Below are 22,506 nucleotides of genomic sequence, written 5' to 3' on the forward strand. Positions count from 1 at the left end.
GCAATGGTTCGAGCAAGCCAGGAAGGAGGGTCGTTTCACCCTTGTGGCGTTGGCAAGTATCACATTCAGCCACCATCTGTTGAATCGTCTGTTTCATCCCTTTCCAAAAGAAGTTTCTCCTTGCTCGCTCATAAGTTTTGAGGAAGCTTGAGTGCCCTGCTGAAGGAGAAGCATGGAGTTCATAAAAAATAGCCTGATGTAGAGCTGGGTTCTGAGGAAGCACTAGCCGACCCTTGTATCGAAGAGAAGCACCATCCCAAGAGTAATGTGGTATAGCAGAAGGATTATTGGCTAGCTGGTGAATGATTTGAGATAAAGAAGAGTCACTGTCATAGCCCTGCTGAATAGACATTAACCAATTGGGAATGGGCATAGAAATAGCGGAAAGGGAAGCTTGATTATCAAATGTGCGAGAAAGAGCATCTGCCACAATATTCTCCTTACCCTTCTTGTAGGTGATCTCATAATCATACCCCATGAGTTTGCTGACCCATTTCTGTTGTGTAGGAGAGGATACCCGTTGTTCCAAGAAGTATTTCAGACTTTGGTGATCGGTTCTGATGCAAAAATGACTCCCTAAGAGGTATGGCCGCCACTTCTGTACAGCATGCAAAATAGCCATCATTTCTTTTTCATAAGTAGAGAGGGCTAGATTCTTACCAGAGAGGGCTTTGCTAGTGAACGCAATAGGATGGTCATCTTGCAGGAGAACAGCACCCAATCCATTGCCGCAAGCATCACTCTCAATAGTGAAGGGTTTGGAAAAATCTGGCATCGCGAGAACAGGTGTACTGCACATAGCCTGTTTCAGTTGTTCAAATGCAGTCTCAGCAACAGGGGTCCAGGAGAAGGCATCCTTTTTTAACAGAGCTGTCAATGGTGCTGCAATTTTCTCGTAATCTTTGACAAACTTGCGGTAGTAGCCAGTCAACCCCAAAAAACCCCGAAGGCTCTTGAGAGTTTTAGGATGCGGCCAAGTTTTCATGGCATCTATTTTTGTAGGATCCACCCGCACTCCATGGTGTGCAACAATATGCCCGAGATACTCCACTTAGATAGTTTTGCACAGAGTTGATGATCAGAGAGAAGTTGCAAGACAAGCTCCAGATGATGGAGATGCTCAGCCCAAGTTTTGCTATATATGAGGATATCATCAAAGAAGACCAGAATGAATTTCCGGAGGTATGGTCGAAATATGTTATTCATCACTGCCTGAAATGTTGAAGGAGCATTCGTGAGGCCAAAGGGCATGACTAAAAATTCATAGTGACCATCATGTGTGCGGAAGGCAGTTTTAGGTATATCCTCCTCATTAACCCGAATTTGATGATACCCAGAACGAAGATCTAACTTGGAGAAAAAATGAGCCCCATGAAGTTCATCAAGAAGTTCATCAACAACTGGAATGGGGAACTTGTCCTTTATAGTGAGATGATTAAGTGCTCGGAAATCAATGCAGAGTCGCCATGACCCATCTTTTTTGCGAACAAGCAGAACTGGAGAAGAAAAGGAACTGGTACTAGGGCGAATAATACCTTGCTTCAGTAAGTCACGGACAAGTATCTCGATTTCGGTCTTCTGATGAAATGGGTAGCGGTAGGGCCTGATGTTGGGCGGAACACTGCCAGGAAGGAGCTGAATACGGTGGTCCTCTGGACGAGAAGGAGGTAATCCCACAGGTTCAGCAAATACACCAGAATACTTGTCCAAAATGTGTTGGAGATCGGCAGGAGTGCTAGAGACTGTTGATGGCTGCATCTGAATGGAATGGAGCTGAGCGATGACACCATGTGAATTCTTCTTAAAAAGTTTTTCCATACGGTGTGAACTGATGATGCTGAGAGACCCTGGTTGTAAGCCTTTCAAAGTGTGTTGGTGCCCCTCGGCTGAAAACTGCATCCAAAGTTCAGCAAAATCCCAGAGAATGGGGCCAAGAGTGCGTAACCATTGGGCACCCAAAACCACATCACAGCCACCTAAGGGTAAGGCAAACATGTCAGAGCGCATGTTATAATCTCCAATAGAGAGACGCACATTGCGACATTTCCCTTTACAAGGTAAAGTGCCCCCATTGGCAATCATGACTTCAAAGCTAGAGCAGGGATGGATAAAGCAATCAACCTGTTTGGCTATTCGTGGATCAATGAAGTTATGAGTGCTACCAGAATCAATGAGTATAGTAAGAGGGATCTTCTTGAAGAAACCCTGGACCCGCATGGTTTGTGGAGTAGTGACTCCTGCCAAAGCATGGACAGATATCTCTGGTGGAGCTTCTGGTGAAGGAGGTTCAGGCTGGTGAGGCTCAACCGCATCATCCACTGTTTCCTGAGCATCTACATATTCTTCCAGTTCCGGTGGAGAATCCACATCCAAGAGATAGAGCTTTTGCTGAACACATCTATGGCCCTGAGACCATTTCTCATCACAATTATAACAAAGCCCTTTGTCTCGCCTGACTCGCATCTCTGTTTCAGACAAGTGCTTGATCGGAGTAGTTCTGGGAGCTGGTATGACTGGAGGGTTGTGAGAACCTGTATTTCTGAATGGAACAAAATTAGATCTGGAGCGTTGTAGAGCACTAATCTTGTCTTCCGCTAACTTAGCCAACCCAAGGGCTTCCATCATTGTAGTAGGTCGAAACATTTTGACTTCGGAGCGAAGTGCATCCTTCAGACCACTGACAAAACAACTACGGAAGAATTCATCAGACAAGCCCTCTGTGTGATTAGCTAATTTTTCAAACTCTGTCTGGTATTCTCTTACAGTGCCTGTTTGACGCAGTTTAGTAAGTGCTCCTGTGAAATCATCAAAGGAACTAGGGCCAAAGCGCTCCAAAATGAGGGTGCACAATTCTCTCCATGTTGGGCCTACATTAGCCTTGATGTACCAACGGAACCATTGAAGAGCTTCATGTTCCAAATGAAAAGATGCAAGGGGGACTTTGTGGTTATCCAAAGTATTATGCAAGCTGAAATACTGCTCTGCCCTATAGATCCATCCAGTCGGATCAGAACCATCGAAGCGTGGAAAATCAAGCTTTGGTCCACGGAAATTGCCAGAAGAGGACCCAGTATCTCCTGAATGGTTTCGGCTCATGGCTGACTGCTGAAAGTTAAGACCCAGAATTTTGTCATCCAGATCTTGAAGTTTGGTTTTGAGGGATGCCATTTCTTCTTCCATGATTTTTGCTCCTGTACGCGTAACAACCATAAAGCAAGGTTTTTTTTTTTTTTTTTTTTTGGAATGGGTAGAAGATGAGAAACAAAAACTTTTTTAGTTACGGCAAACTTGGATTTGGGTAAAACTCAGATAGGAAATGGGTGTTCGACAGGTGGTGGGAGACTATCTAGGGACAAGGGAAACTGAAAAATGAGGGTTTCAAGGGTAGGGAGGCGAAATGAGGCGAACAATCCAAGAGGGATAAGGGAGCAAAATGAGGAATTGAATCTTGTGGCTCAGTTTGGTGGCGATTGGATGAGAGGTGAAAAAGATAGGGCAAACCCTAAAATTAGATAAATGAGGGATTTAGGGCTTTGATATGTAAAATTTGGGGTTGGGTCGCCAAGGAAGGAAGTATGCGAAATGATATTGCAGACGTTCTGCGAAAGTATGAGCAGAAACAGAAAGCAAACAAGGAAGCTACGACTAAAAAACAGAAAAATTTTTACTCTTTTTTTTTTGTTTTTTTTGAACAGTCGACTTAGAAAAATTCACTCACAGACAGAACAACTGAAAAGAGTTATTGCAATAACAAGAGATATTAGAAGTGAGAGGAACCTGAAGGCCACGACAGAAAAAAAAATTTGATGTAATTTCCACCCAGCGAGCCCAAGAGAGTGCTCTGATACCAGATGTGAAGAACCTCCTTATAGCAATATTGTGAGAATGCTCGAAATAACAGAATACAAAGTGATAGCAGAACTCAGAATGAATCTACTGATCGCAGGCCACTTCGAGGGGGTAACCTCCTTTGAGCAAGCTCAATACAATAAATTCGTCCGTGCCCATCAAGGGCCTCAACCTATTCTTATATACTGAGTACGATCTAGAAAAGTAATACTACCTATGCATGTGGGATAATAAAATATACTCACGGGACGACTTACAAAGCATATGCGTCCAACAACACTACTCTGACAAAATAAACAGAAGGAACACACAGGTTCCTAACAGATTGTTATATATATATATCCAAGAGAGAATAATTATTCTTTTGAAACTGAAATTTAAAAAATACCTATCTAGGACAATGTACATATATCCTTTGATGCAAAGTTTGTAAAATATGTATGCATTGATCCTTATTTCATTTTCTATGTTTTCCCTTATCTCATTCCCTGGGTTGCAATTTCAATGTGCATTGCTTGTAAACCCGATAAAACCACTAAATGGTTTCTTCAACACCTTGTTCATTTCTTCAAATTGCACTTTAGATACGATACAAGATCCCCTTTCTACAATCCACCTCACCATGGTTTCCAAAAGTAACGACTGACTATAAAGTTATAAACATTAAGGCTTTTTAATTCTTTCCCCTATGATTCTAAGGCTTTATCATATCAGTTTGTATCTTACTTTTATTCCCACTTTATGTTAGAAGGAATAGTTCACCAATATAACTTGGGGGGGGGGGGGGGGGGGGGGGGTGGCGGTTAATTAATTATATATTCATTTTAAACAATTCTTACTTTATCAACCAAAGTAAAAGAAAATCATAAAGAAATGTGCACAAACAAAGACACAAGATATGTTGACTAGGGAAACCCTTGATCAGAGGGAAAACCCCAATGGGAATGATGCCCACAAAATAATGTACTAATATGAATATACCTAGTTAGAGGATGGATCCAGTTAAGAGTCTATTACAACACTTAGTACAAGAGACTTTGAATCCCTATTAGGAGATTCCAACCCTGTTAGGAGTCATAGAAGGCAGTCAAACTCAATGTCCAAATAGCTTTAGGATCAAATCAATGAACCCACTATCCAATTGATCTTGGTACTATTCATTCAGAATAATAGATGTGAAACAATCTCTTTTATCTTCCTCTGTCTAGTACGTCAAACTTCTTCACCTTTAGATCATGCAAATAGATCTAAAACTCATTAGTATCCCTTAAGGTCACTTACATGCATTAGCAAATTACTCTAATCTTCTACTTCACAATTCGCAAGTCTTCTCTGCTTCTTGATCACAATGATAGTCTATAGAACTTGGAAAACATCTTTTCTTTATACCATACTCAATTATTAATCTTTTGAGTCAACTCCATACACTTAACATTAATTTGAGTCAGCTCCATATTTGATTTAATGAAATACATATTTAATTAATGTTGTTGGCTCATAGTTTTTCCAAACTTCCACACATGCGACTTCCATACCTGCACACTTGCTGACATCATCAATTGTCAGTGTACTTCCTCTATTTAACTATGCAATCCTTCATTCCAAACACAATGTGTTATATTAATCATACAACAAAGACTATTTTCCCAATGCTCTGTTTCCCTCTAGTTCTGTGCAAATCATTAATATCTTTTGTATGTTGTTGATTCAAGTTCTGCGCACTTGACCACATGTCAAATACATGATTTAGTATATGCTATTAACTACACATGGGAAGATACACAATGTGATTTTCTCAATACATAAATCTCAGTCTGTTGCTTTGTCAGTCTTACTATGTTGTCATCAATGACAAACACAGTCATAACACTATTCTGCATTGCTCCCCCATAGCATCAACATTCATGCTAACAATCTCCCCCTTTGGCATTGATGGCAACATAGATGAAAAACATCTAGTTCCAAGAATACCAATGATTTTTCTTCATCAATCAAATCTTGCTTCATGTAAATCCTTCAACACAACTCCCCCATAGTGCAAGATCTCTCTAATGTTTTCATATCACTCTCTCTCCTTTTCTGACTCCTTTTCTAATGTTTTTCATATCACTCTCTCTCCCTCATTGACATCAATGTCAAAGGTAGTACAAAAATTGAACATATAACAACCTATTAGCATGACCACAAGCATGTCTATTTCTTTACAATTCTTTTATAAATGCTACAAGTATCTAAAGATACTATTGTATACCAATTACCTATTACCAAGAGTCCTTAACTAACTTTGTTCATCACAAATACTCCCCCATTGAGGAAGCATCAACATTCAATCCAGTCTAACAATGGTGTTGTGTACCTTGGACTAATGTACTTTTGCATCTTCTACTCTGAGCTAGGTAGGAGCATAACCCCAAGCATACCTCTCACGTACTCAAATGTGTCTTTTGGTAAAGCCTTTGTGAAAATGTCTACAATTTGTTCCTTAGTGTTCATGTACTCTAATATGATTTCTTTCTTTGCAACTTTCTCTTTCACCACATGATACTTTATTGCTATGTGCTTAGTTTTAGAATGCAAAATAGGATTCATAGACATGTTGACTATACTTATGTTATCATAGTAAATGATTACAGGTTATGTGAATGTGATTCCAATATCCTTCATCATCTGCTTCATCCATATGACTTAATTATAGTTGTTTGTTACTGCAACATATTCTACCTCTGCAATATTTTGTGAGGTACAATCTTGCTTCTTGCTAAGCTAGGAAACTAATCTTCATCCAAGGAAAAATGCTCCTCTGCTAGTGCTTTTATCGTCATCCCTGTCTCCTGCCCAATCAGCATTTGTATAGGTGCAAAGAGTAAAGTCACTGTTTCTATAATACCAAATACCATAATCTAATACTTCTTTCAAATATCTGAATATTCTTTTTATTGCTGCATACTGATATTCTTTAGGATCAGCTTAAAATCTTGTCACAATTCCAACTACATTAGCTATATCTAGTCTGCTATGAGTCAGATATTGTAATCCACCAATCATAGATCTATACTTCTTTTGTTCAATAGTAGGTGTGTCATCTTTACTTGATAATTTATGACCAATTACCATAGGAGTTCCAATAGGTTTACAATTTTCTAAACCAAATCTTTTCAGTAAATCTTTTAAATGCTTGGTTTGAGAAATAAAGATACCTTCTTTGTTCTATACAATTTGCAATCCTAAGAAAAATTTAATTTAACTTATAATGCTCATTTCAAACTCATTCTTCATGTCTTCTAAGAATTTGTTACTGGCTTCATCATTTCCACCAAAAATGATGTCATCAACAAATACAATGATTATTAGCAAACCATCTTCTATTTTTCTCAAGTACAAGTTACCATCTATTGTTCCTTTAGCAAATCCAAGCTTTGCTAAGTATTTGTCCAACCTTGCATACCAAGTCCTTGGTGCTTGTTTTAATCCATACAATTCTTTCTTTAGTCTACAAACCATATCCTTTTTCTTTTGTTAAAGGAAAACCCTCTAGTCATTCAATGTAAACTTCTTCTTCAAGTTCTCCATTTAAGAATGCTAACTTAACATCCATCTAATATACCTTAAAATTCTTATTTGCTGCATAAACATTCTAACTGCTTCCATTCTTGCTATAGGTGCATATGTCTCTTCATAATCAATTCCTTATTGCTAAGAGTAATCTTTGCATACAAGTCTTGCCTTGTTTCTTATTACTTCTCCCTATTCATTCATTTTATTTCTGAATACCCATTTAGTTCAAATCACATTTTTTTCCTTTGGTCTAGGGACTAACTCCCATGTGTTATTTTTAATTATCTGCTAGAGTTCTTCCTTCATTGCTTCTTCCCAATAATGATCGTTGATTGCTTCATTTGTGCTTCTTGGTTCTACTTGAGATATCAGACATAGTTCTTCATTAATTCTACTTCTTGTCATTACCTTTTTTTCCTTACTCCCTATTATCTGATCTACCCAATGATTTCTTATCAAATTCCTATTTGGAGTAGGAGTATGGACCAATAAAGTATGATCAAAATAACAATAATAAAAATGAATTGTTGTACATACACAGTAGGAGAGCCTGTATATAAAGGCATCTAAACTGACTAGGTGTTAGTGAAATGATAAGACTCACAACTAAGCACATGTCCACCAAGAGTGGATTATCCTCCATTGAGCACAAAAGTCAATGCAATGATGAGAGGATAAGACTACATAGGTGTGTTATGTTAAAAGATGTTGTAGCCCCCATGTGCTTAATTAGAGTGTGAACAACTGTGTTGTCTACATGGCAACTCAGATAATTATGCAAACTCTTGTGTTGTAGACACCATGTGCTAAATTAGAGTTGCTAACTCCTGTGTTGTCAACAAGAGAACTCATATGAGTATGCATACTCCTAGGTGTCTAACTAATAAATAATAAAATAATGCATTAACCTAAGTAAATTTAAGTAAAGTGTAATAATAATTAATTATTTACACTAAAACTTTGGATTTTTCATAATCTACCAAAGTAACAAAGATCATAGAGAAATTGAAGAGCAAATATCTAGACATCATTTTGGGATAAAGGGGAAGAAAACTTAGATGCTGGAAATTCAATTTTGACACTTGGGGAAACTTTTGGATTTTTGGAACCTATCATCAAGGTGTGTAGGTGCACTTTTCACAGAGGTGTGCCGATAATTTTGAAGAAGTAATAGTGCACCGATAGTTAACTATCAGTTGCTATTTTAAGAGCATTACATGCACTAGAAACACATTTTTACGACAATTCAACTCCTAGAAACATTCAGAGAAGTTCAAGCTTCCATTTTTAGAGCTTCTAGTGACTCTCAGATCCTCTTGCAACTTCCTTCTTCTTATCTCCTTTTACTATTTGAGTGAAGTAAAGCATCATGCACCCATTAATTGATATAAACAAGGGTAGAGACCTACTTAGCACCATTTAGAGAGATAGTTTGTGTATAATTATTGTGTATAATTAGATTTGTTTTATTTCTTTTTAGCATGTGTTTGCATTTTAAGAGTTCTCATTCTCAACACAAAAGAGAAGATGGTTTCTTATAAATACATGGAAGTAATATATACTCTAAGCCATTATTTTGATGCAATAATTTATATGCTATTAGTTCTCTCATTCTGAGTGTAGTTATTCTTGTCATAGTGTGTTATTTTTGTGAATGCATGTTCATGAATAATAATGGAGCCAAGGATTTTGTTGTGTTGATTTGATTGTGCAACCTTTTAGTTATGGTGTTTGCCTTGTGTTAACAAATTCCACTGATGTACTAAGTTGGAGAAAAGATCACCTATTGTTCTTTCATAGATTCTTCTCTTGCATGAGCGCACTTTCCGTGGCCTTGTGATTCAATGAGAAGTGAAACATCTTTTGGTTATTATTGAGTTCCCATTGACGATTGCATTAGTGGAATGGAGGAAGCATTGCTCCTATTTTCTTTGGTTTCCTACCTGATCTTTTCAGCATTTTAACTTGTAGACGTTTTGTTACCATGGTTAATGTCAGTTAGAAATTTCACTTTCAAGTTATTTGCTTTAATTTCTCATTACCTTATCTTTTTTATTTGCTTTGCTAACACTTGGTTAAGATAGGAATTCATATTGTTGCATTGATAAATTGCATTCTTCATAAAACAAAAAATACCAAAAATATATCTCTTTTATGGTTACTTTTCAAAATAGTAGATCAAACATCTTATCTGAAATTAGTTGAACCAGCAAAGGCCTCCTTGTGAACATACAAATTTATCTTCAATCCAACAGATTCCAGTAGGTCAAGAGTTGATCCTAGATTAGCTTTTCAAAAGAGGAGTTCAAAAGGATTCCTACCATTAAGCATTATGCAAAACGACAGCCCAAAAAGTCTATACAAAATATTACACGTGTGACTTCAAGTCTTGTGCATATGTTGACATCATCCTCAGACTATATTTTGTCACTAGTTGACCGTGCATCACCGGATTATATCTCAGATAGAAGATATAATACAAACATCAGAAATTGCTTCCTAAGCACTCTGTCTCTACACTGCTCTCTGTAAATCAAGTATATCTTATGTACATCTTTGACTTAAACTCTGCGCATTGAACCTTAACATTAGGACATAGTATAGAACATGTTCATGAACACACCTTACAAGACAATCATAAAAATGTCCGTACAACTAAGATCTCAGTCTATTACTTTGCTAGTCTTCTCAGACTTAGTGTTATATTGACATCAATGACAAACACTTTCATGAATGCAACATATCAATACTCTCCAATGCTTAGGATACTCCCGCAATGTGGTACCATTAGCATTCATGCTAACATGAAGTTCATTGCTAGTGTAGAAATAGTTTGTGTTGTTCTAGATGAGATTTCTGGAGAGACACAAACTATTGTAATGTACATGTTCATAGAGATAAATTTGTTTTGAAGGCTTAACTTATCTTTCATATTTTGGAAAAATACATTGTGAGAGATATTTATTTGAATAACTTATAGGTATAAAAGCCTTTTGCTTTTCAATATTTTTCAAAATTATAATTATATAAAGTACATACATTTCCAAAATAAAATAAAATAGATTTTAGAAGTCATGAAAAAGAATTTTCTTGTTTCGAATGTTATACCCTATAGGAAAGAGGATCCAATACATGCTCACTTTAACTATGTACTTCTCAAAATTCTATGTTGATATTCCACATTACTGTCAATTTTTATAGTAATTTACTTTTTAGTTCTCCTACTTTAAAACTAAATTTTAAATTCAAATGGTCAAAATGATACCATATTAGTATGCATTTGTGTGAAGATGTCCAAAATAGTATAAGCACACTAAATCTATAGTATACAATATATGTACATGCTCACTTAACTACACACTTCTATGTTGATATTCCACATTACTCTCAATTTTTATAGTAATTTACTTTTCAATTCTCCTACTTTAAAACTAAATTTTAAATTCAAATGATCAAATTGATATCACATCAGTGTGCATTTTTGTGAAGATGTCCAAAATAGTATAAGCACACTAAATCTATAGTATACAATATATAGAATGAAATTAAATCAGTCATCTTGTAACAAGAGAGTTGGTATTGTGTTCTAAATTTCTTATGATGTTAGTATTTGAATTTGGAAAGAGCCATTTTTTTTCAAGATGATTTATATCCGGTGAATCTAACCCTGAGGCGTAATTCTAACCCCGAACCAATCAACTTCAAACACCAATCTTAAGCTAATCTTTATCTCAACTTTACAATGACAAATAATAAATATAATATATTTTTAGTAAATATCATTTATCAATGACATCAAATTAAACATAATAAATCAAATTATTTGAACACGACAAATTTAACTTTTCAATCAATTTGCATGGCATATAATTTAAATCATATAAATCTTAAATACCTATAATTTTTTTTTTTGGTAAGTATTTAAACAAATCCACTAACTGTCAGAATTTAATATCTACTAACTACATACACTATACTCCATCAGTAGATTAAACCGCACCCTCACCAAAACTTTCTCTCGAGGACTGTCTGGCACTCACTATTACCTTGTATCTTTACAATGCTTTACTTCTAGTGTACTGCAGTGACCGCTGACTGTGGCTCGCATTTTCTAGCATATGTTTATGTAATCATTGCTCCTTTTTTCTAAAAGTATAAATGCTATATATATATATATATATATATATATATATATATATAAATAATTTCTAACCTATATATACCACCATAAAATTGAAACATGATAAGAATTGATTTTTGTTTTTAAGTCGTAAACTCATCTACATCAATTATTGCATGCGCGTAGGTAGGAATTTGTTTTTGCGTGTGAAAAATTAGATTTGAAAGTTAGTATAAAGATTAGTTTGGGATGGTTATGCAGGCAACTGACACATAAATTTTCAATGGTATATGCGTCAAAAGCTTCATTTTTCCAAGTCTTACAAGACTTTGTTATCCTTCGGAATTTTCGTCTGGGTGCGATAGAGATTAGATTTGTATGATAAAGCAGGACACTGATTGAGATTAAATTTCAATAGCATACTTAGAAGGACGTTAAATAGAGATTAGATTTGAACGGTTATGGAGGAAACTGATAGAGATGAAATTTCAATGGTAGTGTGATTTTAATGTGCAGGACAAATGTTTCACTTTCCCAAGTCTTATAAGAACTTTTCCAAGTCTTACAAGACTTGCTATCATCTGGAATTTTCTTTTAGGTATGAGAAATTAGATTTGAATAGTATAAAAGTTCAATCGGACATTGACAGAGATTAAATTTGAATGGTTATGCAAGAAACTGACAGATAAATTTGGATGGTATATGCAGTCCAGTACATTGAAAGACTGATTTTAATGTGTAATACAGTATTTTTCATTGTTAAACATGCTCACTGCTCTCCCTAATCTATTTATTCCTTCACTATTTCACTCTATGAATTCCACACTTCAAACAATGTAATATTTTGCTATGGGTGAAATTTTTGCCATGAGCAAAATCATTATGATGCGGCTATCCTACTTTCGACAAAACTTAAAAAGTTATAGCAGAAGTCAAATCATTGCACTATTTTTGCTATAGGTTAAATCGTTGCACCTATTTTAAATTACTTTTGCAATGGGCGAAATCATTGCACTTCCTAGAAGTGCAAGTGCTAGTAAAAGGCTTCGGCAACGTCTATACAGTCACGAAAATGTACTTCCATACGAAGGAGAGGACTTGGTTGGATTTTTTAAAAAGTTAGAAAAAGCAATGTAAAGAAAGTGCATTTTCGTGGCTGTTTATCCACGGGCAAAGGGTTCACCCATCCGACAAGTCAATTAAATTTATTCAGTCACAGTAAATTTATAAGATTTGTTATGCTCTGAAATTTGTTATGGTCTGAAATTTTCCTTAGCGTGTGAGAAATTCGATTTTAAAGAGTACAAAAAATTAAAGAAGGTAGTGACAGAGATTAGATTGTTGGTAGGAAAGTTTCGCTGCTTCACCGAATCTTACAAGGCTTATTATATTTCTAGAATTTTCCTTTACTAATGAGAAATTATATTTGAATCATATAAAATGGAAGAAGACGTTGACAGATATTAGATTGCACTACATTGGTGGACAGTTTGGCTTTCGCAAGTCTTGCAAGTCCTGTTATGGTCCGAAATTTTCTTTCACGAGTGAGAAATTAGATTCGAATAGTATAGAAGTTTAAAAAGACATTGACGGAGGTTAGTTTTGAATTGTTATGCAGGACGCTGATTGAGGCAAATTGACGGACTTTAGCTGTCTGATTGTAATGTGCAGTATAAAAATTGGGTTTGCTAAAAACGCTCACTGCTTTCCCACGTCTATTTATTCCTCCACCATTTCAATCTTATTCTCATCAATTGACCTCTGTGTTGCCCTTGCCTCACTGTTGCTTGATCTACCATGGCCGCTCTTTTCTCATTACTTTATCCAATGCTTTCCATTTTCTTGATCTCTGCTCTTCCTCATTCTCTAAGCAATCTCTCTCTTCAACAAGAAATTCTCCTGCGATTCAAAGCTGGTGTTTCTTCTCTGCCCGACTGGACTCCCCTTCACCCCGTCTGCAATTGGACTGGCATCTCCTGCCACCCCTCTTCTTCTCACTCTGTCCGTGCCATCCACTTGACCCAAATGAATTTACGCGGCACCATCTCTCCTGCCCTCGGTAATCTCTCCTCTCTTCGCTCCCTCAACCTCTCACAAAATCACCTCACTGGTTCCATTCCTCCCCAACTCGGCCAATTACCACATCTACGGATACTCTGGCTTGAACATAATCAATTACGAGGAACCATTACCCCCTCTCTCTCCGCGTGCCGCTCTCTCTATTTTCTGGCACTCTCCTACAACCAACTCCGTGGCAGCATTCCGCCTGATCTCAGTCTTCTCACAAGTTTGAAGCACCTCTACCTGGGCGTTAACAATCTCACGGGTACCATTCCGCCCTCTTTCGAAAATCTCTCTGACCTAGTGGAATTGGAATTGGCCTAAAATGAGTTATCGGGCACCATCCCTCCTGAATTGGGCATGCTCACTGCACTAGAATATCTCAGCATATCAGAAAATGAGCTTAGCGGAAACATACCAAACTCCTTGGGAAATTGTTCCCGTCTCATGAAACTTTACTTAGGAGACAACCTTCTCGGTGGAACGGTTCCAGTGGAGCTGGGTAAGTTGAGCCTTCTAACCCGGCTCTACCTACACACCAATCAACTTGTTAGCGACAGCAGTAACACATTGGCTTTTCTCACTGCTCTCACAAATTGCTCCCACTTGCAAAAAATACAAATTGAAAGTAATCATTTCACTGGTGTATTGCCTCCATCCATAGGGGAACTGTCTTCCAATCTTTATTTCTTGAGTTTATTAGAAAACATGCTAAGCGGCAGCATTCCGCAACAGATAGCCAATCTGACAAACTTAACTTACTTAGATCTAGGCTTTAATCATTTCAGCGGCACTATTCCATCTGGAATTGAAAGGTTCCGTCAGTTGGAACGGTTGTACTTGATTGGGAATCGATTAGAGGGAAGCATTCCTAGCGAGATTGGCCAAATGCAACATCTGGGACTCTTAGAACTTAGTCAGAACCAATTATCCGGAAAAATACCAGATTCTCTTTGTAACTCCCAGCAGCTAAGACGTCTTTATCTAGAGCGCAACAATGTATCAGGGGGGATCCCTGTTAGTTTGGAGGGATGTAAGAAGTTGGAGGACCTTGACTTATCTCACAATAAACTAGGGGGAACAATACCAAGGGAAGTCATTGCCAGCCTTAAAAACCTGCAATTCTACCTCAACTTGTCATGGAATTCTCTGCAAGGGTCATTGCCACAGGAAATGAGTAGCATTGTAATGGCTCAAGGGATAGATATATCTGGGAATCTACTCACTGGGCTCGTTCCAGTTTCACTTGGAGACTGCACAGCATTAGAGCACCTCAATCTGTCCCACAACTCCTTTGCAGGTCCAATACCACATTCACTCTCCAAATTAAGATATCTAGAGGAGATGGATCTATCTTTCAATAATTTGTCAGGGATGATTCCAGAAGTGGGCTTGTTTCCAAATAGAACTGTTGTAGCATTGCTTATGGGGAACCCAAGCCTGTGTGGCCCCAAAAATTATTCATTGCCTCCATGTCCAACTCACACCCACCAAAAACATTCACCGATTAAGAAAATAGTGACATCAGCTGTTGGATCCATTGGATTTATATTATGCTTCTTCATTCTAGCAATGCTATGGAAACATAAATTTGCTGGGCAGCTAGTCCTTCCCTCGAGCTTCAGCTTTCAGCGTATTGGCTACCCAAAATTCTCTTATCAGGATCTTGTCACTTCAACATCTGGATTTGATGAGTCCACCTTGCTTGGAGTGGGTAATTTTGGATCTGTCTTCAAAGGTATATTGAGCGATGGTAAGATTATTGCCATCAAGACTCTTAATTTTCAAAGTGAAGAAGCTCTAAAGAGTTTTAAGAGAGAGTGCAAATTGTTAGGGAGGATTCAGCATCGTAATCTCATCACCATCATAAGTGCATTTTTCTACCCTGACTTAAAAGGTTTGGTTCTTCAGTTTGCACCTAATGGGAGTCTGGAAAAACATTTGCACCTTGATAGGGATGATCAAGGCTCTTGTAAATTGGGATTGAGAGAGTGCTTGAACATTGCTATAGATGTAGTCCATGCAATGGAATATTTACATCATGACTGCCCTTGAAATGTCCCTTTACTGATTTTATATGATATTTCATGCCTCTAATCAGATTTTCAAGATCAAACAACTAATATCACAAAGATCCACCAAATTTCTCAAGAAACCCCAAATCGGGTATGCCAGAAATAGTGCCAAAAGCTTCACAGCTTCACCTATTATTAATAAATCTGAAAGTGGACATTTTTACAGAAATTTGAGCAGCATAACGGCCTATAAAATGACATTTCTAGATTTGTATAACATGCACACAATAGCTCTCAAACGGAGGACAGAAACAATGCTCATCGAGCTTTCGAAAATAGCACAAAATAGCCTAGAATCACCACAGAAACTTAATAATCTATCACAAAAGTATAATCATATCCAAATACATATATTCAGCTCTATTTTAATATTTAAAAGTCTGATATACAGTAGCAACCCAAACTGATATGAAATACTCAACTGGAAACACCAAACTCTTACAAAATATACACCCGAAAACCTACAAATCTACACTGTTCAGCACAAAGGCAAACTCTACATGAGCATGCACATGGAATGGCTTCAAACTCCCGTCCTTAGCCTTCCTGCAAACCTGCAAACTCTCGTTCTTAGGTCTCCCTGGAAACCTACAAACTCCCATTCTTGGGTCTCCTTCTCCGCAGGTTTGGCAGCCTCTGAAGAATAACAAAGGAATGAGCAAAAATCAAGTTCTGGAATTAGCCCAAAATGCCTCCAAACCCCTTAAAAGAGGGCATAACCCTAACTCACATCCAAGAGGGGTTAATAAAACATATTTTAATAATAATTTTTATTTATTAGTCCATTCGCTTCCAAAGATTATCCCCTTTTGCTGAAACTTCACCTTTTTTGGGCCTGCCTGCCTTAGCAAAGATTATTATTTTTAATTATTTGAAAAGGGGACATGACAAGTCCTCCCCTCTCAAATATTGCTTGTCCTCAAGCAATGGTTGAACAATAAACCAATCAATCCACCTAGATCCCAAATGTAGTCATGAACTATACTACTGCCAATTAACACAGGCTCCTGCAATATCCTATAGTAAATACCATCAACACATCCCACTGGCCTATACAAAATGTAAAATCCAACTCTGCAACAATGGTGAATGCTCTCGAATGAAACTGTACCAAGTATGGAGAATCCACACACTGTACAACTCCTGCAGTCAACACAACTCTGCAAATCATCGGCCACTATCTCATAACCATAACTCCCATGCACTGCTGATGGTGAAAAGACATTACAAGATAAAGAGTAAGAAATGGAACCCAAACCAAATTTGCCATGAACAAGTGATATAGCCCACTATGACTAACTACCAGCTAAGTTAGGAGATGTCATAGCCAAAGGAGTAAAATCAGTAACAATGATTGTTGAAGCATCACTCCCAAACTCCTACTCTAAGTCATGTATTATCAAGCTGTCAATTGCAAAACCTATCACCATGTCATGCCCATCACAACTCTCATCTCGAGGTGTCAAACTGTCCCATAACTGATGACAAGCACTAGGAACCAAAGTACATCTTTGTATCATCATCTCGTCAGCATGGTCATCAAAGGTAAATTGATGAGTGTACCTCACAGTGTAATGCCGATAGAATGCGCCAATCTCAGTTAGTGGCTCAGACTGTAATCCAGATGAAACTAACTGCAATTGATCATTAACCATGTTGGAACTGACTACTGCCTCTGAAGATATCACCAAGGGAGTAGTATTACTAGCAGGAACCATGCCAACTGCCGATTCACCAACATCACACATGATCTTTGATACATCTTTAGTCTCCGTGCCATCAGTACTAGAGGCCACCACCATGTTAGGCATACAACAATCTGCTACAACACCCAACTCAACTGAACCTGACTCTAGTGGGAATGAACCTGATATGCCAATGTTAGTATCAAGGATGGATGCATCCCCATCTCCACTGTCTCTGACAATCTCGGCCATGGACATCCTCGGATCATCAAACACCACAGCTTGTGACTGTATAGAATTAGGTAAAAATTGTAGTCGCTCTAACTCCATGGTCACCTTAGCCAAATGAAACTGTGACTCCTTGAAATCCAATTGTGTACTCTCAAGAATCTCAGAAGTCACCTCAAGCTGCTCAGTAAGCTCACTCACCTCATCTTCCTTGGCCAACAATGCATCATATGCTGTACTGCCCCACTCCATAAGATAATCTCTGTCGGCTACCAACTGCATATAATTCTATCTCAAAATCCGAATAGCCTCCCATAAAGAGTGGATCTCTGTCAAGGAAAGATAAGTGCCTTCTTGCTCATCACTAGTAGGAGAACCCCATCCATAAACTGCTAACAACTGACGAGCAACATCGAAATGCTGGCAAGTGATAGCAGTGTCTCGGTCACTAACTCTCAACTGATTAGACACATGATGGCACTGGCTTGACTGCCGCCTACAAACCTCCTCTGATGCACTATCTAAAGGAGTATCCTCAAAGTTACTAGTCTCTAGAGTATTACCATCCATATCCTGTGAATCAAATCTAAAGCTCATATCAACATACAGAGTATCAAAAACATTAGCACTGCTGTCCAACTCCTCTGTACCCAAGGAAACTAAGTCTTCAAAACTGCCCACTGCATCCTCCTAGATGTCATCAATGCCAATATGATCATGGGACTCATCTGTACATACTGCCAAATATGAAATATCATCAACACATTCCAGCAAGTATGGTCGACTGGATATATGAACAAAGCCCAACACCGGTGTATAAAAACTAATACCAACATCGGATAAGCTCTTGGCACAAGAAAAGACAACATTGTGCAATCTGCTAATCAAATCCATGATAGCACCCAAACAATCACTGCTACCAAAAAGTGTTAAAGATTTCGAGTCAACTGAATCCCAAATGCCAATATAACAATCTCGAGTCCATATTCGTAAACTATAATCAGTTGGTAACTCAAGCAAAATCCTCACCTAAGTAATATGACCAATACCAACTAATTCCACATACCTGTATGACATTATCCCTATATCCTAGGTGTGAATGCAAGATGAACTCGCAACATTATCAATGTCCACATATGATCTACCATTCGCAGAAAGCTGAGTATTAGGAGTGCAAGATGAAACTAAACTCAATTCCATGCCATGCTTATCCCCATGTCTCTCCCAGTCTTGTAATGCCAATGGAGTATTCACCAAAGAAGCTCGAGTGTCCTCAAGCTCGTGAGAAAGCCTGTCAACTTCCCACTCCTTCCTCCTCAAGGCATCTGAATAGTCTCCGACAAGGCTAAGAAGATGGTCACGATCTGATAGAAGATGTAAATAACTCAACTTCATCGTTCCCATTCCTTCCCTAGTCGCTTGTAAGTCAACACAAGGAGACTTTTCCTAAACTCCCTTATGTCTACCCTGTAACTGAATCATCTGAATGTGATCCTCTATCATATCTCGCATCCTGTCATGATGAGATAATGAAGTCACAATACTATCTTTGTTCACCTTTAGCTGGCTGGGCAAATCATGTGAAGTACTACCTGCCTCAACCTCATGTGATGAAGCATCTAACTGTGCCTGGTACTCTTTCTCAGCAAAGTCATGAATGCTCAATGTCTGCTCATCTCTACCAAGTATCTCACCATCATGCACAACAACATCCTCATAATCATCATCTAAACCCACTACCTCCTGTGGCAGAGTAGAATCTGAGACCTTTGCCTGGCTATAAGCTAGTTTCTCAAACTCCTCATGCAAGTTCTTGGTAATTGTGTCATCTGCTCTATGAGAAAATCTGCCAAATAGAAATCCAATCAACTTATCCACCTTAGTTGGGTCGGACAACATGTCATTCATCATATGGTGGTGCTCAACCAACTGTTCAAACATGTCATGGCTTATTTTCATAAGTTTATCTCGAATGTCTAAATAACCATCATTTCTACTATTTTGACTCTTGATATCAATTGTCCAAGATCGTGTCCTCTGAGACTCTGTACTATACCTGTCTATTCTGGATAAAGTAGAGTGTAACCCCAATAGGATATAACTTCTTCAAACACCAAGAACTAACATGCAAATGATTAGAAGTAGCATGCAACCATAGATTTTGACATGCAACTGATTAAAAGCAACATGCAACCACCAAATTCACCAAGAACTAACATGCAAATGATTAGAAGTAGCATACAACCATAAATTTTGACATGTAGCTGATTAGAAGCAACATGCAATCATAAATTATGACATGCAAGATCTGAGTAGTTGTCAAAATTGACATGCAAGATCTGGGTAGTTGTCAAAACTGACATGCAAGATCTAGGTAGTTGTCAAAACTGACATGCAAACTTCTACAAACCCTCAGGATGGCAAGATCATGGCTCTAATACCACTGAAATGTCCCTTTACTGATTTTATATGATATTTCACGCCTCTAATCAGATTTTCAAGATCAAACAACTAATATCACAAAGATCCACCAAATTTCTTAAGAAACCCCAAATCGGGTATGCTAGAAATAGTGCCAAAAGCTTCACAGCTTCACCTATTATTAATAAATCTAAAAGTGGACATTTTTACAGAAATTTGAGCAGCATAACAGCCTATAAAATCAAATTTCTAGATTTGTATAACATGCACACAATAGCTCCCAAACGGAGGACAAAAACAATGCTCATCGGGCTCCCGAAAATAGCACAAAATAACCCAGAATCACCACAAAAACTTAATAATTTATCACAGAAGTATAATCATATCCAAATACATATATTCAGCTCTATTTTAATATTTAAAAGTCTGATATACAGCAGCAACCCAAACTGATATGAAATACTCAACTGGAAACACCAAACTCTTACAAAATATACACCCAAAAATCCACAAATCTGCACTGTTCAGCACAAAGGCAAACTCTGCATGAGCATGCACATGGAATGGCTTCAAACTCCCATCCTTAGCCTTCCTACAAACTTGCAAACTCCCGTTCTTGAGTCTCCCTGGAAACCTGCAAACTCTCGTTCTTGGGTCTCCTTCTCCATAGGTTTGGCAGCCTCTGAAGAATAACAAAGGAATGAGCAAAAATCAAGTTCTAGAATCAACCCAAAATGCCTCCAAACCTCTTAAAAGAGGGCATAACCCTAACTCACGTCCAAGAGGGGTTAATAAAACATATTATAATAATAATTTTCATTTATTAGTCCATTCGCTTCCAAAGATTATCCCCTTTTGCTGAAACTTCACCTTTTTTGGGCCTGCGTGCCTTAGCAAAGATTATTATTTTTAATTATTTGAAAAGAGGACATGACAGCCCTCTACAAATTGTGCATTGTGATTTAAAACCCAACAATGTGCTCTTGGATGCCACCATGACAGCCATTGTCACTGATTTTGGTATAGCCCGTTTAACTACTATCAATTTTGTAGATTCACTGAGTACAACAACATTTGGACTCAAAGGATCCATTGGCTATATTGCTCCAGGTAACATTTTTTTGAGTTATCTCTACATTAGCATCATCATTTACATTAATTATCATTTTATGAATTTAATGAATAAAATGAATTGCATTTTATGAATTTAATGAATAAAATGAATCGCGGAGTATGGATTGGGTGGGAATGTTTCTACAAAAGAAGATGTCTATAGTTTTGGAATTCTGATATTAGAGATTGTTACAAGGAGGAGACCAAGTGATGACATGTTTGTGGGAGACATAAACCTGCAAAAGTGGGTGAGGCTGGCTTGTGTAGAGAGATTGGTAGATATTGTTGACAATGAAGTGCTGAAAGATGTGAATGAAAATGTGGAAGACAATAGATGTCTCCTTTCTTTTATTCAAGTTGGTTTGGTTTGCAGTCCTGAAACACCAAGAGAGAGACCTTCCATGAGAGGGGTAGCAAATGGCTTGGAGAGGCTGAGGACATCATTGATGGGAGGAGGGGAAACTACTTCCAATTTAACAGCTCCCATATCAGAACTCCTGGAGAGTACCTGTCAACATAAATTAATTACATTGCAAAGCATGGTCAGCACCGACCAAGAAGCTTCCAGAGGCATGTGCGGCCATCCCTCCAACTGCCAACTACTCTCATTAAAAACATTACCAAAATCTTCTCTAGAATGCTCTGTACATTCAGCTATAAATAGACTGGCTGGGCCTAGAGTTTTTCCGTGCTCAAGTTTGGATTGATATGTTGTGACTCATTTCCTGAGTTTTTCTACTGTGTTAATCTCTCTGTTTTTGTTCATGGTATCAGAGCCATGAGTGTAAAAATCTCAGAGAACTATTGCAATGTGAGTTGAGAGTTATCATTGCAGGTTTGAGAATGATTGTTGTGAGAAGATTGTCCATACAGAAGCTACTGAATATAATATCATCATTTGCTAGTTGGTCGTTGAAGCAAGGAGTTGAAGGTTTGAAGAAGATTGATGAGAGAAGGCTTCCTCCATGCAAAGGAAGATGAGAGCAAGGAAATGTTGATAGAAAGCTTTCCCGAGGAGTTGTTAGAAATCTGCAACTTGCAACAATACTAAAGGTAAGTTTTTTCTTTGTCTGAATGTGGTGACGCAGCTAAGTATTCTTGTTTTTCATATGTTTCTTGTATACGATGGACAAGGTATCCATGAAAGAAAAAATTGAGATATGAAATTTGTGAGGGGCATGTTGTTTTATATGGTTATTTGCAAAGCCTTTATAGTTTCTATATTGAATTGGTGGTGTTTTCTTTTAAAAGAAATATTTGAGAAAAGTGAGAGTATCTTTGAAAGATATAAATTGTATATGCCTCAAGGTGTGTGGAGATATTGAAGATTTATTGTGAAGAGATTGATAAGAATAGAAAGTGGTAACTTTGTTTAGAAAAGAAAAGTTTGATAAAGTTA

General features: G+C 37.7%; 1 pseudogene; it reads left to right on the forward strand.

Annotated features, from left to right (window-relative positions):
- The first annotated feature begins 13,321 nt into the window (after positions 1-13,321).
- On the forward strand, positions 13,322-22,088 carry LOC149543185 (uncharacterized; annotated as a pseudogene).
- The last annotated feature ends 418 nt before the right edge of the window (positions 22,089-22,506 follow it).

Source organism: Cupressus sempervirens, chromosome 8, assembly GCF_028749045.1.
Source record: "Cupressus sempervirens isolate cs-2001-9-10 chromosome 8, ASM2874904v1, whole genome shotgun sequence".
NCBI lineage: Eukaryota > Viridiplantae > Streptophyta > Pinopsida > Cupressales > Cupressaceae > Cupressus > Cupressus sempervirens.